General features: G+C 40.8%; 1 long non-coding RNA gene and 1 other non-coding gene across 2 annotated transcripts in view; one reads left to right on the forward strand and one right to left on the reverse strand.

Moving 5' to 3' along the window:
• LOC133044701 (uncharacterized) overlaps positions 1-17484 on the forward strand; it is a 98023-nt gene that overhangs the window by 34601 nt on the left and 45938 nt on the right. The window lies entirely within an intron of this gene.
• On the reverse strand, positions 12393-12524 carry LOC133045331 (small nucleolar RNA SNORA72). The gene has a single exon (XR_009690205.1). It is a non-coding gene; the product is annotated as a small nucleolar RNA SNORA72 (small nucleolar RNA).

Here is a 17484-nt window from a genome sequence, read left to right on the forward strand (position 1 = left end):
TAATTTAAGCTATTTTACACTTGTTTAAAGCACGGGGGAAAAAAAGACAAGTGATTTCTCATTTTGCGATAATTTCTTGGTGGCAGCAAATTCATGTCTTACCAAAAGCATACTTGGCCTGTTTGCAATTTGCTTTGGCTGTAGAGTAATGATAAATGTAGTTTGAAAAGTTTATTAGGTTTTAATATACACAAGCATTGTTTTGTGGTCATTTCTGTTGCAGTGTTCAAGTAAAAACATCCAAAAATATCACACTGAATGGCAAAGGTTTTTTACAGTTCAGGCTTTGTTGAAGTTGATAATCAGTTCCATGCATTCTAAAAGCTTAATTTGGTCCTTAAAGATTGTGTTAAGCAAATGAGCTTAAAAGTTTTTCTTTTTAAATATGAAAGACATAAAACATATATCAGGCTGGTCAGTCAGTGCAGAATCATCAAAGGGACAGAACTTCTGTAGTTAATAAAATAGTGCAATATGGCATTTGTTCTAAAATTATGTGGCAGAACGCCACTAGGACATCGCTGTGGAATAAACACTGGTATATCCCCCTTGTAGTATCCTACAGAACCGTTCCACTGCCCTAAAAACCCTCTGTGCTCTGGCCCTTCCTCACTTCTAATGCCTGCTAACCACTTATCTATTTATTGTCTCTGTAGTTTTATCTTTTCCAGAATGCCATATACTATGTAACTTTTCCAGATTAGCTTTTTACACTTAGCAGTATGCATTTAAGGATCATCCATGTTTTTTCATGGCTTGACAGCTCTTTTTAGTGTTGAATAATGTTCCAGTGTCAGGATGTTCCATGTATCTCACCATTTCAACTGATTCCATTTTCAATGATTGCTAAGAAGTCCTTTTAAAAATAGATTGACCCTCTCCACGGCATCATCCTCCTGCATCACTAAGGCCTTTGGAGCGTCATCTCAAATTAGACAAACTGACAGACAAGGTCATTGCTAGTGGACAAAGTCACCCAGAGCCTGTGTTCACGCAGCTTCGGTCCACTTGGCTCCCTCCCTCTTCTGGTCGTTTCTCTCTTGGAACTGGCCCGCTATCTCTCCTTCATTTGACTAGTTTCTGTGGAAGTGGAATATCTTTTTTGGTAGGTTTCGGTCATTTTTTGTCAATCATTGTTTAGCAGTTGGTTGTGATTCTGGTGTTTTCATGGGAAGAGGTAAGCTCAGGTCCTTCTACTTCACCATCCTTGTCCCAAAGCCATCCAGCTCGTTTCTTTTTTTGGCTCTGCTGGGTCTTCATGGCTGCACGCAGGCTTTCTCTGCTCGCAGGGAGTGTGGCCTGCTCTCCAGCTGTGGTGCCTGGGCTTCTCATGGCGGTGGTTTCTCTTGTTGTGGACTGTGGGCTCTGGGGTGCACGGGCTCAGTAGTTGTGATGCACAGGCTTAGCTGACCACTGCTTGTGGGATCTTCCCGGACAAGGGATGGAACCTGTGTCCCCTGCATTGGCAGATGGACTGTTAACTACAGGACCACCAGGGAAGCCCCATCCTGCTAGTTTCTAAATAAGAATGCCATGACTTCCTGTTCCCACTCTGTGGTTAGTCTATCAGAATGTGTGAACCGTGCAACCATCATACTTAGTCTAAGGAGTCACAAACTCATAGCTCCAGTCCTAACCTTTCACCTAAATTCTAGCCCTGTGTTCCTAGGTACCTAGAGAATGGCCCCATCTTGAATGTCTTACAATCCTTTCTTTTACTGTCTCTCAAAATCTGTGTCTCTCTCTCCTTCCTTTTCCGTGTCTCTTCCTCTGGGCTCTGCAGGTGCTAGTCTTGCAAGGTTACTTTCTTTCCCTCACACCCCACCTTGGATCCATCAGCGCATCTTCCATCAGACTACATCCAGTGACAGGATATTAATATGTCTCAACTCCTCTCCTACTGGAACTCTCATCTAGACCCATACCTCTTCCCTGGAGACCTGCAGTAGCTTCCAAATTGGTCTCTCACCTCCACTTTTACTCCTTATTTTAAAAAAATGGAGTATTGTTGCTGTATGTTGTTGTGTCCGTTTCTGCTGTATAGCAAGGTGAAACAGCTGTGTGTATAAATACATCCCCTCTTCCGTGGGTTTCTTTCCAATTCAGGTCACCACAGAGTGAGTCGAGTTCCCTGGGCTATACAGAAGGTTCTCATTAGTTATCTGTTTTATACGTGCATGTGTGTGTGCTAAGTCACTTCAGTCGTGTCCCACTCTTTGCGACCCCATGGGCTGTAGCCCACCACGCTCCTCTGTCCATGGGTTTCTCCAGGCAAGAATACTGGAGTGGGTTGCCAGGCCCTCCTCCAGGGAATCTTCCCGACCCAGGGGTCAAGCCCATGTCTCTGATGTCTCCTGCATTGGCAGGCAGGTTCTTTACCATCAGCGCCACCTAGGAAGCCCATTTTATACATAGTAGTGTGTGTGTGTGTCAACCCAGGCTTCCAATTCATCCCATCCTTTCTTCCCCGCTTGGTATTCATACCTTTGTTCTCTGCAACCGTGTCTCTATTTCTGCTTGGCAAATAAGTTCATCATGTTTACTCCTTAAGGATACATCCTCCATAGAGCAACCAGAGTGATATTTTACCCCTTAGCTTTGTTCAGTTGTAATTGAGATATGTGTACAACATCTTGATTTCGTACACCTGTATATTGCAACATGAGTGATTTTTAAAAGCAGAACCTATCACTTTCTTGCATAATATTCTTCAGGGGTGCCCCATTGCTATCAGAATAAAATTGATCTTTCTCACCATTACTTAAAGTCCCTATATTATCTGACCTCTGCCTCCCTTCCCTAAACCAGTGTCTTACCTTGCCTCTCTTCATTTCCAACTTTCAAACATGCAAAGCTAGTTCCCACCCAGGGCTTTTGCACTTGCTATTCCCTCTGCCTGGAATGCTTTCCACAAACACTCCCTTTGCCAGCTCATCCTCACCCTTCAGGACTCAGATTTTCCCTGGCCTCCCGAGGTAATGTGGTTCCCACCTCCCCTGACAGTCCCATCCACTCCACTCTCTCTCCCATTTCCTAGTTTTGTTTTCTTTGTGGCATTCATAAATTATTACCCCCAAATTATTTGCTTATATGTTTGCTGTCTGTCAGTTTTCGGTAAAATGTGAGCTCCCTGAGGACAGGATTCTTGTCCTACTCCCCACCGGAGCCTGGAGCTTAGGGCAGTGTCTAGTACATGATGAGAGCTCAAAAAATATCTGTAGAATGAGAGGGACATCAGTGGTGGTCCAGTGGTTGGGAGTCCACCTGCCAACGTGGGGACACAGGTTTGATCCCTGGTCTGGGAAGGTCCCACATGTCATGGAGCAACTCAGCCCACATGTTGCAACTACTGAGCCTGTTCTCTGCAACAAGAGAAGGTGCCAATGAGAAGCCCCCGCACACCGCAACTAGAGAGTAGGCCCCGCTTGCCTCAATTAGAGGAATACTGCATGCAGCAATGAAGACCCAGTGCAACCAAAAACAAATAAAATTAAAAATAGATATCTGTAGAGTAAATACATACAGCCTCTCACAGCCCCTCCCCTCTGCCAATAAGTCATCATCTTGTGTTTTTCCATCCAATTCCAAATGATTTTCTTCCTCGAATTCCAGTTTTTTCAAACTCCTAAATCAATATTTTGGAGTCATCTTTATTTGCTCTCTCTTTGTGTACCCTGTATCCAATACAGTCCTCAAAGCAAGACCTGTTAATCTTTCCTTCCTCTGATTTTTCAGATTCCTTTTTCCCGCACCTAGTCATGGCCCACATCATGGATCTATTTTTCCTTCTTTTGTCTTTCTATATTTTCCTAACGTTCTGGAGGGTGATGCCAGATGGATGTTTCTAAACACTTGTTTTCAAATTTTATGCCCAAATAGGGCACGTTCCAGTCTGTATAACTGATGCTAAGTAGAAGCATCAAGAAGTGAATGTATTTGGGCAACTAATCAACTGGGAGGTATTATGTATGTATTTTGCCATTGATACCAATATCCTTGAATTTCATCCAGAAACCAGCAATTTAAACTAGCAGGAGGTGTGTCCTTGGTAACCTGGTGTTATTTAATTTTGAAATAATAATTGCATACATTCACGCTGACTCTTTTTAAAATTGATTATTTTTGGCTCTGTGGGGTCTCTGTTGCTGTAAGTGGGCTTTCTCTAGTTGTGGTGAGTGAGGGCTACTCTCTGATTGGTATGCAGACTTCTCATTGTGGTGGCTTTTCTTGTTGCCGAGCACAAGCTCTAGGGTGCATAGGCTTTAGTAGTTGTGGCATTTGGGCTCAGTAGTTGTGGTGTGCAAGCTTAGTTGCCCTGTAGCATGTGGAATCTTCCCAGACCAGGGATTGAACCCATGTCTCCTGCAGTGGCAGGTGAATTCTTATCCACTGGACCACCAGGGAAGGCCCACCCTGAGTCTTTAAAGAAGAAATTTAGAGAGTGAAATCTGGCTTCTCTGACTAGCATTGTCCAGAGGGCTCATTACTTTAAACCTAATGGCCAGTTCCATGGGTTAAGATGGAAATATTCTTGGACTTGGAGAGTAACATATTAGGTATTACTAGTTTGCTGAAAATGCCCTTTTGACAATGCAGAGTTTGCTTTTTTCTGATTCTTTGCTTACTGTGTGAACTACCATTTGGTCTCCTGTTGACCCTTCCCACCACAAGGACCTGCTGCTGCCCCTGTGTGTGTGGTTCCAAGTTTTGATGCAGGCAGATTTCCCAAGAAAAATGAATTGGCATTATCACTTATAAACCATGCTCTTGGAAAGTTGGTTTGTGTGAAGTGAACACCCAAATTAGTTCTCATTTAGATACACTGATAGATTTGAGATGCTGGGTGTTCAGCCTGCCTTTGGTCCAGTCACTCCGAGATGTTCCCTTGGCTCCCCACCATGACCTGTGCTCCCCAGTGATCACATTCTGGTGTAGTTGCCTCCCTCATTGCTTCTGAGCTTGGCCACATGTCTAACCTTGGCCAGCGGAACATCAGCAAATGAAGCATGCATGGAGACTTGCTTGGCACTTACAGTTTGAAATGTGTCCTTCTGGAATATTCCTTTTTTTTTTTTTAAGAGAATTTCTTTTTAATACATATCTATTCCTGGTTGCACCAGGTCTTGGTTGCGGCCCTCAGGATCTTTCATTTCAGCGTGTGGGTGTCTCTCTAGTTGTGGCACATGGGCTATATAATTGTGGTGCGTGGACTTGGTTGCCCTGCAGCATGTGGGATCTTAGTTCCCCAACCAGGGATTGAACCCATGTCCCTTGTGTTAGAAGACAGATTCTTAACCACTTGACTACTAGGGAAGTCCCAGAATGTTCCTTTTTAGAAACTGGCTACCATGCTATGTAGAAGCCCAAGCAGCTGTAAGGTGAGGGCCACATGGCAGAGAACTGAGAGCCCTGAATGTAACTGCAGCTGAACTCCCAGCTGTAAGCAGTACCAGCTCTCCGCGCTGTGAGCGAGGCCATTTGGAAGTCCGCACCATCCCAGTGTTCTAGCCCCAACACAAAATTTCCCCATCCCAAAATACCTTCAGCATTTATACTGCATCCTAATTTCAATTGGATACACTCCTTGACCTGCAAGTAACAATAGTGGACATCATAACAAACATTTATGCAGCATTTTCTATGCACCATGGGCTTTCCTGGTGGCTCAGACAGTAAAGAATCTGCCTGCAATGAGGGAGACCAGAGTTCAATCACTGGGTCAGGAAGATCCTCTGGAGAAGGAAATGGTAACCCACTCCAGTATTCTTGCCTGGAGAATTCCATGGACAGAGGAGCCTGGTGGGCTACAATCTATGGGGTTGCAAAGAGCTGGACAAAACTGAGTGACTAACACTTTCACCTTCTTTCTCTAAGGACACTGGTTTACTTTTGTGTGATCTGGTTTACTATTGTGTGATCTCAGTGCTGTGGTATTTTCCCCCCAGTCACCGGTTTAAATCATAATTTGTTAATCTGTCTTTCCCATCCTATGACAAATTCTTGGCTAGAGTAATTCATTCAACAAATGCTTATTGAGTTCCCACTGTGTGTTAAACACTGGTGATACAGCAGTGAATAAAGCAAGCAAAAATCTTTGCTCTCATGGAACCTACATTTTGGTGGAAAATATAGATAATAAACAAGTATATCAGGTAGCTTAGTAAGGTAGTTTACATATAATGTAAACAGGGACTGAGTTAACAGTAAATCCTCTACATTCAAACTAGTTCCATTCTGAGAGCGCATTTGTTAAGTCCAATTTGTTCCTAAGTCCAACAGAGTTAGCCTCGGTACGCAACTAACACAGTCAGCTATAGTACTATACTGTAATAGGTTTATAATAGTTTCACACAAATAATACATAAAAAACAAAAAAATTTTTAATCTTACCGTACAGAACCTTGGAAAGTACAGTAGTACAGTACAACGGCTGGCACACGGGCTGGCATCGAGTGAACAGGCAGGAAGAGTTACTGACTGGAGGAGGGAGAGGAGGTGGGAGATGGTGGAGCTGAAGTCTCGTCAGCAATAGGAGACAGCGGGCAAGCTGTAATATCACTTACGCCATTACGTGATTTGACATGCGAATACTGGTTCACATCTTTAAAAGTTGGCATTTGAAGATTTATATGTAGGGGACGTACTGGATATGGTCTCTGTAGGTTGGCTGCTTCTCTGCTCCACTCCTCCTTCAAGGTCAAGGAGAAATCCCTTTCTGGGACATACTGATCTTGTGGAAGAGGGAAATGAGAGATGGTGGAACTATGCAATGCCCCTTACAGCTTCAGCTCAGCAGCACCATGCATTACTGCCTCTCATGTTTTATTGACACATGAACAACCCTGACTGCGAATGATTGGGAACATACCCTACCACAACTAGCAAAATATGTTAGATGTAGACAAGGGCTAAGTTGAAAAATAAAAAATAAAATGGGGAGGAGACCCATCGGGGTCCTGGGAAAGGAAATGCGTTTTAATAGCATGGTCAAGGGTGACCTTGTTTAGAAAGTGACATTTGAGCAAAGATTTGAAGGGTAGAAGGGGGTGAGGTTTGGGTTTTCTGGGTAAAGGGAGTTTTAAGGAAAAGGAAAGCATGTGCAAAGGCCCTGAGGCAGGGGCATGTGTGGTACCTTGAAGAACAGGAAATAAGAGAGAAAATGGGGGTGGTGTGGGTATAGATCATGTGTGGCTATATGAGCTGCTGTAAAGACTTCAGATTTGATTCTGAGCGAGAAGGGCACCCACTGGAGAGTTGAACAGGATAGTGACCTGAACGGAATTGCATTTCAGTAGGATGTCTGTCAGCCCCGTTAGAGATAGGCTGTAGTGGGGCAGGATTGGGAATCAGGATACAGTGGGGAGGCTTTTCACAATAATCCAGGCAAAAGAGAATGGTAGCTAGTACTAGAATGTGTGGTGTAGCAGGGTGATGGTGAGAAGTGGTTGAATTATGGACATATTTTGAAGGTAAAACAAGCAGGCTCCTTTGGTTTGATCCTGGTGTAGAGAGAAAGAAAGGGAATTAAGGATAACTTTTAAGATTCCTTATCTTTTAGCTCACTTAGAGTTTTTTAAAAAATTTTATTGTGGTAAAAATAACATAAAACATTTTATGTTTTTTAACCACATTTAGCTGTATCATTCAGTGGCCCTAAGTACACTCACATGGTTGTGCAGCTCTCTCCATCATCCATCCCCCCAGTTTTTAACCTTCCTAAACTGAAACTTTGTCTCCATTAAACACCAACTCCCCATCCCCCTTCCCCACCCTCTATGCCCAGGCCCCTAATATTTACCAGTGTGCTTTCTGACTCTATGAATTCAACTCTTCTTGGTACCTCATACATCACTTACAGTTGTTAAATCAATCCAGTTTCAAACTTTAATTTCAAACTCAGTGGCAATCTCATCTCCTTCTATTCCCTAACCTCACTAGACCAGTATATGGGCTTGAACTGGGGACTCAGACCTCTCTGATTGGAGGTAGGGAAAGTATTCGGAAAGATGCTGGACAGTGCAGATCAAGGAAGGAGCGGAGAGGGAGGGATGTCATGGGAAAGTACTGCAGTCCCCTCTGGGTTGATTGTCACCTGTTTGCTGGCTGTCACTGAAAGTGAAAGTGTTAGTTGCTCAGTCATGTCCAACTTTTTGGGACCCCTTGGACTGTAGCCTGCTAGGCTCCTCTGTCCATGGGATTCTCCAGGCAAGAATACTGGAGTGGGTTGCCATGTCCTCCTCCAGGGGATCTTCCCGACCCAGAAATCGAACCCAGGTCTCCCTCATTGTAGGCAGATTCTTTACCATCTGAGCCACCAGGGAAGCCCTGGCTATCAGTAATACATTGATACACTCATTTCAGTGGGTTCCCAAATGCTGCCCTCTCAAGGCGGCATGTGGATGAGCTCTTCGGACTGTGCCGAGGAGCCCCTTTCTGTGCATCTGTCTTTACCCTGCAGCGCCGCTCTAGCTGGACCGAGTACAGCTACGTCCCCTGGTGCCTCCAGAAAATAGAAGTGATGGCTGTTCCGCCACCTCGTCACCCCGGTTCCAAGGCTCAGCTTTCTTGTTCAGAACAGCGTATCGACACATCCCTGTAGCTTCTGTCTGGAAGGTGCCTTGTCTGGCAAGCACCCACTGTCTCAGTCAGATGTGTTTCTCCTGGTGCCTCACTTGGTTTTAGGGAGGGGAGACCCTTCCTCATCTACTCCCAGACTTGGTGTGAGGAGAGAATGCTATTTCACCGGGAGTGATACCTTCCCACACGGATGGACAACTGAACCTCTCTGCTCCTTTTCTTTCCCTCTTCATTTTCTTTCTTTCAGTTTTTAAAGGTATAAGATACAGAGAACAAAGCTATGGACACCAAGAGGGAAAGCAGTAGGGCTGGAATGAACTGGGAGACTGAAAACTGATATAGGCTGCTGATACTGTGCGTAAAATAAATAACTAACAAGAACCCACTGCACAGCGCAGGGATCCCTGCTCCGTGCTCTGTGGGGACGGGAATGGGAAGGAAACCCAAAAAAGCGGAGTCATGTGTACATACAACCGATTCACATTGATGTACAGTAGGAACTAACACAACATGTGAAAAGCTATACTCCAATAAACATTTTAAAAAATAAAATTAAGACATAATTGACCTATGACATGTTAGTTTCAGGTATGCACAAAATGATTCGGTATTTGTATATCTTGCAAAATGATCACCACCATGTAAGTCTAGTTAATGTCCATTACCATACATGATAACAGTTTTTTTGTGTTATGAGAACTTTTGAGATCTACTCTGTTAATGTTCATACTTTCAGATATGCAGTACACTATTATTAACTTTAGTCACCATGCTGTAAATACTTCCCAGGACTTACGTATTTTATAACTGGAAGTTTGTACCTTTAAAAAATTTTAAATTGAAGAATACTTGATTTACAGTGTTGTATTAACTTCTCCTATACAGTGAAGTGATTCAGATATAGGTATATATAACTAAATATATATATATATGCACACATTATTTTTCTATTTTTATATATTCTTTTCCATTATGGTTTATCATAGGATATTGAATATGGTTCCTTGTGCTATACAGTAAGACCTTGTTGTTTATCCATTCTATATACAGTAGCTTATATCACCCCAGCCTCCTACTCCATCCCTCCTTTAACACTCTCCCGCTTGGCAGCCATCAGTCTGTTCTCTGTGTCCATAATCCTGTTTTTATGTTGTATATAGGTTCATTTGTGACATATTTTAGATTCTACATATAAGTGACATCATACTATATTTGTCTTTCTTTTTCTGACTTCATTTTGTATGATAATCTCTGGTTGCATCCATGTTTCTGCAAATGGCATTCTTCTGTTCTTTTTTATGGGTGAGTAGTACTCCATTGTATTTATGTATCATGTCTTGTTTATCCATTCATCAGTCAGTAGACATTTAGGTTCCTTCCATATCTTGGCTATTGTGAATAGTGCTGCTATGAACATAGGGGTGCATGGATCTTTTTGAATTATAACCTTATCTGGATATATCCCAGGAGTGGGATTGCTGGGTAATATGGGAATTCTGTTTTTAATTTTCTGAGGCACCTCTATACTGTTTTCCACAGTGGCTGCACAGTTTATATTTCCAACAACAGTGTGAGAGGGTTCCCTTTTCTCCACATTTATTATTCATATACTTTTTAAGGATGGCCAGTCTGACAGGTGTGAGGTGGTACCTCATTATTGTTTTGATTTGTGTGTCTAAGTAGCGATGATGAGCGTCTAGTCACGAGCCTGTTGGCCATCTCTGTATCTTCTTCAGAGAAGCCTTCTGCCCGTTTTTTGATTGGGTTGTTTTTTCTGTTGTTGAGTTATATGAGCTATTTGTATTTTGAAAGTTAAGCCCTTGTCAGTCGCATCATTTGCCCATATTTTCTCCCATTCTGTATGCTGTCTCTTCATCTTGTTAAGACTGTTCCGTTTGACCTTTTCACCCACCCTGCAACACTTGCCTGTGGTAACCATCAATCTGTGTGTTGCATCTGTGAGCTTGAATTTTTTTAAACTCACATATAAATGAAATCATATGGTATTTGTATTTCTTGCTTGATTTATTTCAATTAGCATAATGTCCTCAAGATCCAGCCACACTGTCACAATGGCAACATCTTCTTTTTTATGGCTGAATAATTTTCCCTTGTAAATGTATACCATATTTTCATTATTCATCAATGGACACTGAGTAGTTTCCACATCTTGGCTATTGTAACAATTTTACAGTGTGAACATAGGGATGCATATATCCTTTCATTTGGTGGTTTCATTTTCTTTGGATAAATCCCAGAGGGGAATTGCTAAATCATATGGTACTGTAATTCTATTTTTAATTTTTTGAGGACAGTCCATACTATTTTCTATAATGGCTGCACCAATTTATGTTCCTATCAACAGTACACAGGGGTTTGCTTTTTCATATGTCCTCACCTACACTTGTTACTGCTTGTCTTTTTGGTAATAACCTTTTTAACAGCTGTGATGGGGTATTGCATTTTGATTTCTACCTCCCTGATGACTAGTGATCTTGAGCACTTTTTCATGTACTTGTTGGTCATTTGTATGTTTTCTCTGTAAAAATGTCTCTTCAGGTCTTCTGCCCTTTTTAAACAGTTTTATTTATTTTTTAATTTATTTTTGGCTGTGCTGGATCTTTGTTGCTGTGCCGTCCTTCTCTAGTTGCATTGTTTGGGCTTCTCTTACAGTGGCTTTTCTTATCGAAGATCATGGCCTCTAGGCACACAGGCTTCAGTGGTTGAGGCATAGATGCTTAGTTGCTCTGAGGCATATGAGATCTTCCTGGACCAGGGATCAAACCCATGTCCCCTGGATTGGCAGGTGAATTCTTAACCACCAGACCACCAGGCTCTTCTGCCTCTTTAAACAGATCAGGTTGTTTGGTCTTTTGCTCTTGAGTTTTATGAGTTCTTTATTTATTTTGGATATTAACCTCTAATCAGATATGATTTGCACATATTTTCTCCTATTCAATAAGTTGCTCTTTTTCATTTTGTTGGTTTCCTTTTCTGTACAGAAGATTTTAGTTTTATGTAATCCCACTTTTTTGGTTGTTGCCTTTGCATTTGGTGTCAAGTCCAAAAAAAAAAAAAAAATCATTGCCAAGACTGATGTCAAGGTGCTTACTGCCTATGTTTTCTTCCAGAAGTTTTATGGTTTCAGGTCTTATGTGCAAATCTTTCATCTATTGAGTTAATTTTGTGTATGGTGTAAAATAGTGATCCAGTTTTGTTCTTTTTCATGTAGTGGTTCAGATTTCCCAATACCATTTATTAAAGAGACAATTCTTTCCCTGTTGTATCAATATATTCTTGGCCTCTTTGCCATAATTAGTTGATCATATATATGTGAATTTGTTTCTGGGCTCTCGGTTCTGTGCCATTGACCTAAGTGTCTATTTTTATGCAAATATTTTACTGTTTTGATTACTGTTGCTTTGTAATATAATTTAAAATCAGGAAGCAGCAAGCCTCCAGTTTTGTTCTTCTTTTTCAAGATTGCTTTGGCTATTTGAGGTCTTCCATTGTTCCATATGTCTTTGAGGATTGTTTTTTCTGTTGTTTCTGTGAAAAATGTGATTGGAATTTTGATAGGAATTACATTGAAGTGTAGATTACTTTGGGTAGTATGGACATTTTTTTTTTTTTCTAAAAAACAAAACACAATAATTTTTACAACTCATTTAATGGCAACTCGTATTCATCATCAAACTAGCAATGGTTATTTTCAAAAATTATCACACTAGCTGTGCTACCATTTCTCAAGGTTGATCAGATACCTAGAGTCACAGACAATTCCCACACAAGATACGTCATGTAAATCAGACTTGGTTTATCACCAGCATTTATAAAACCAGACCTAGGCAAAGAACTAGGTCTGGGGACACATGCATGGTCTTAATATAGCGAATGTTTAGCCTGCCCTGATTATTACAAAATCAGAACAGTGAGAATATTCGCAGAGTATGGACATTTTAATACTGTTAAGTTTTATAGTTTATGAGCCCAGAACGTCTTTTCATTTATTTGTGTCTTAGATTTCTTTCATCAATGTCTTAAGGTTTTCGGTGTACCAGTCTTTCACCTTCTTGATTAAATTTGTTCCTGGGCATTTTATTATTTCTGATGTGACTGTAAATAGGATTGTTGTCTTAATTTCTCTTTCTATGGTTTATTAGTGTATAGAAATGCAACATCATTTTGTGTACTGATTTTTGTATACTGCAAAAGTAGTATAGTAGTGATAGTTTTACTACTTCCTTTAGAATTTGAATGCCTTTTATTTCTGCATAACTGCTCTGACTAGAACTCAAGTACTGTACTGAAGGAAAGCAGTGACAGTAGACATCCTTGTCTTGGTCCTGATATTAGAGAAAAAACAGTGATTTTCATTTGTTGGGTAAGATGTTAGTTGAGGGCTTGTCATATATGGCTTTTATTGTGTTGACAATATATTTCCTCTATGCCCACTTTCTTGAGACTTTCCATCATGAAAAGATGTTGAATTTTGTCAGATCAGTCAACTCCTTTCATATATTTCTTATACCCTAATACATAAACAGGCTCAATTATCTGATGGCCAGTCCTCCTGTCTTCCTTTCCTGTAGATGCTATGGAAAGTAAAGTGAAGTTGCTCAGTCGTGTCCGACTCTTTACGACCCCATGGACTGTAGCCTACCAGGCTCCTTCGTCCATGGAATTTTCCAGGCAAGAGTACTGGGGTGGGTTGCCATCATGAAAGGTTGTCACCATGTGGACTAGACTCTTGTCTTTCCATATAAGAAGAATCATGTCTCCCTTCTGTAAGAATGTCATATCTCCCCTCTGTAGATTTTTAGATTTCTCCTGTAATTGGTTTGGTAGGCCACGATTCTCTCTTATCATCCCATGAACTCTGGTTTTATTTTTCAATAATATTTCAGATATGGACACATTATTGTTATAATTGTCTTGGTAAATACGATGCCATGAACCAAGATAAAGTCATAGGACCAATAATACTGCTTCTTGCAATTTCTTTCCTTCACCTGTATAAATCTCAAGGTTGTATATTATATATATCCAGTTTCACTTTCACTAGCCATCCTGACCAAAATTCCGTATTTTGTTGTAAGTTTTCCAGGATTATAGGTTTTGAATCTCAGTCACCTTCTTTATCATTGCTTCATCAAGTTGCAGCTTTTATTTGGGTATATAGATTGAAATTTTGGTAGAAAATAATCTAAAAAGGTTTAACTTTTGAAATTCTGTCTGCAGGAGGTGGCGTTTCTGAGTTATTGTTAAAGTGAAGAAATGTCATTATTTGTTTGAACCTTATCATTTTTTAAAGATTTGTTTATTTTTGGCTGCACTAGGGCTTCATTGCTATGTGCGGGCTTTCTCTAGTTGCGGTGACTGGGGGCTACTCTCTAGTTGTGGTGCGTGGGCTTCTCATTGAGTGGTAGGTGGCAAGTCTGCCACATCTGGTTTGAGGTTGACTTTGGTTTGTCTCTAGTTCAAAGGACTCTTGTCGTGCCAGATGGCCCTACATTGGAAGGGGTGATAATCTTACTTCTCTTTTCATTCATGTAAGAATAGATCCTATATATCAAAACATCACATGGGACAGCTTAAATAGAAACAGTTTTTTAGTTTGCCAGTTATACCTCAAGAAAGCTGGGGGTAAAATATAAATAGATCTAACTTTCTAGTTCTTTCTCTTTGGTTGGCTAGGTTTTCTTGGTTTGGTATCCTTTTTTCCTGAGGGATGGATCCCATGTTCAGTATGCTTATGCATGATTCCCTATAATTTTACACATCATGGTTCCCTGGTGGCCTAGTGGTTAGGATTCTGGGCTTTCACTGCCATGGTCCCAGGTTCAATCCCTGTTCATGGAACTAAGATCCTGCAAGTTGCATGGCACAGATAAATATCTTTATTCTTTTTAACAAAATAATTTCACACATGAAGATGTTAATGTTATCTTTTGCTAGCCTATGTTCATCATTATTTATTATCATTCTCTGAAAATGTTCTGTAATCTTGATGTCAGCAGAATATGCTCTTTGTCTTCCTCTTCAATATGGCAAATGAATTTCCACTCATACATCAAGGCCTGTTTGCTCACCATGGCTGTGCAAGATGGTCATTTTTAGGCTTAGGATACAGTGTTGAGACTCAATTTAATATTTGTTCCTGTGTTCAGGAACTTTGGCCACCAATACAAAGAGCTGACTCATTTGAAAAGACCCTAATGCTGGGAAAGATTGAAGGAGGAAGGAGAAGGGGATGACAGAGGATGAGATGGTTGGATGGCATCACTGACTCAATGGACATGAGTTTGAGTCAACTCTGGGAGTTGGTGATGACAGGGAGGCCTGGCGTGCTGCAGTCCATGGGGTCACAAAGAGTCGGACATGATTGAGTGACTGAACTGAACTGATTAAAAAAGTAGGTGGGTCACAAGCCCATTTCTACTGAAAACTGTTGCCCCTTTCCATAAAAAGTTGGTTTGGGAGCTGGAATATTTTAACTGTAGTTATAGCTTTCTGTCTATTCCCAACAGATTTGTGCACTATCTCCTTTAGAAAGTTAGTATTTTCAGTTGATCAGGATCCTGAATTGTTGGTTGGCAAGTGAGGTAGCTGATCATCAATTAAGAACAATTAGAATACCCATCATTGGGAATTCCTGATGGTTCGGTGATTATGACTTGACGATTTCACTGCTGAGGCCCAGGTTGAATCCCCAGTGGGGTAACTAAGATCCTAGAAGCCATGGGATATGGGGGATTAAAAAAAAAAAAAGAATACCACTAGTTATTTAAGCCAGAAAATTTATTCATGTTTAGTACTCTTACAACCCATTTCTTGGATGAAGAAACCGGTATGGAAATCAAGGAACTAATTCAATGATTTGTAGCTAGTGGGTGATAGGACATTTGTCAAGGATCTACACTGCCTTCAGAAGCATCCATTATGTCAACTTCTGGCTCCAGCCTCTTGCAAGGAAATAACCTGTATTTTACTTGTTGTTCAATCGCTAAGTCATGTCCAACTCTTTGCAGCCCCATGGACTGCAGCACGCCAGGCTTCCCTGTCCATCACCAACTCCTAGAACTTGCTCAAACTCATGTTCATTGAGTCAGTGATGCCATCCAACCATCTCATCCTCTGTCGTCCCCTTCGCCTCCTGCCTTCAATCTTTCCTAGCATCAGGGTCTTATTTCAATGAGTCAGCTCTTTGCATCAGGTAGCCAAAGTATTGATCAGGAAGCCAAAGGACTTCAGCATCAGTCCTTCCAATGAATATTCAGGACTGATTTCCTTTAGGATGGACTGGTTGGATCGCCTTACATTCCAAGGGACTCTCAAGAGTCTTCTCCAACACCACAGCTCAAAAGCATCAATTCTTTGGCACTCAGCCTTCTTTATGGTCCAACTCTTACATCCATACATGACTACTGGAAAAAAAATAACATAGCTTTGACTAGCTGGACCTTTATCAGCAAAGTAATGTCTCTGCTTTCTTTTGGAATTTTTCCACATAGGAAAAACATGGTACTGACTTTCTTTTGTTGTTCAGTCGCTAAATCATGGCCAACTCTTTGCGACCCAATGGACTGCAGCACGCCAGGTTCCTCGCTCCTCCACTATCTCCCAGAGTTTGCTCAAATTCATGTCAGTTGAGTTGATAATGCTAACCACTGACTTTCTAGGATTTGTAAAAGCAAGTAGATAAGAAGTGTAACAGAAAACAAATACAAGTATATAAGTATTAAATGAAAAGAAACATTTTCTTCCAGAGCAGTGTGATTTTTGACATGGCATATTTCCCTATTAAATTTTAACGAGATTATATGTGTTTATAGACAAAATGTTTTAATTTAATTCTATGAGACAGCTGGAAATTGCTCACATTTGCTTTTTCGCTCAAAATATTTGTTTGGCATTAGTCAATTGATTTAATATGCAACATCAGTTAGTGTGAATAAGGGAAAAAGTGCAGTTGACAGGGAAGAAAATATTGTTGTATAATGTGACTATTGTGTTGATAGAATGAGTTAGTGTTCTTCAGCAGAGATGTTTAGTGTTAACTCTGATTTGGAATATAGTGAAAAAAAACTGTACTGTCAATCTTACGCTCAGATAAAAAACCTGCAGAGCATAACAGGTTTTTTTGTTCATGCTTAGAAAATTAAGTCAAATATCTGATATGATAAGTGTTGTTCAATCGATAAGTCAGTCCAACTCCATATGACCCCATGGACTGTAGTACACTCAGCTTCTCTGTCTTCCAGTCTCGTGGGGTTTGCTCAGATTGGTGTTCAATGAGTTGGTGATGCTCTCTAAGTATCTCATCCTCTCCTCGTTCTCCACTTGCCTTCAATCTTTCCCATCATCAGAGTCTTTTCCTATGACTTGGCTCTTCACATTAGGTGGCCAAAGTATTGGAGCTTCGGCATCAGTCTTTCCAATAAACATTCAGGGTTGATTTCCTTTAGGATTGATTGGTTTGATCTCCTTGCAGTCCAGGGGATTCTCAAGAGTCTTCTCCAGCACCACAATTTGAAAGCATCAGTTCTTTGGTGCTTAGCTTTATTTAAGGTTCAACTTTCACATCTGTACATGACTGCTGGAGAAACTGTAGCTTTGACTACACAGACCTTTATTGCCAAGGTGATATCTCAGCTTTTTTAATATGGTATAATCCCAAAAACATCAGAATGATCTCTGTTCATTTCCAAGGCAAACTATTGAATATCATGGTAATCCAAGTCTATGCCCTGACCAGTAATGCTGAAGAACCTGAAGTTGAATGGCTCTATGAAGACCTACAAGACCTTTTAAAACTAACACTCAAAAAAGATGTCCTTTTCATTATAGGGGACTGGAATGTAAAAGTAGGAAGTCAAGAAACACCTGGAATAACAGGCAAATTTG

Source organism: Dama dama, chromosome 23 (genome assembly GCF_033118175.1).
Source record: "Dama dama isolate Ldn47 chromosome 23, ASM3311817v1, whole genome shotgun sequence".
Taxonomy (NCBI): Eukaryota; Metazoa; Chordata; class Mammalia; order Artiodactyla; family Cervidae; genus Dama; species Dama dama.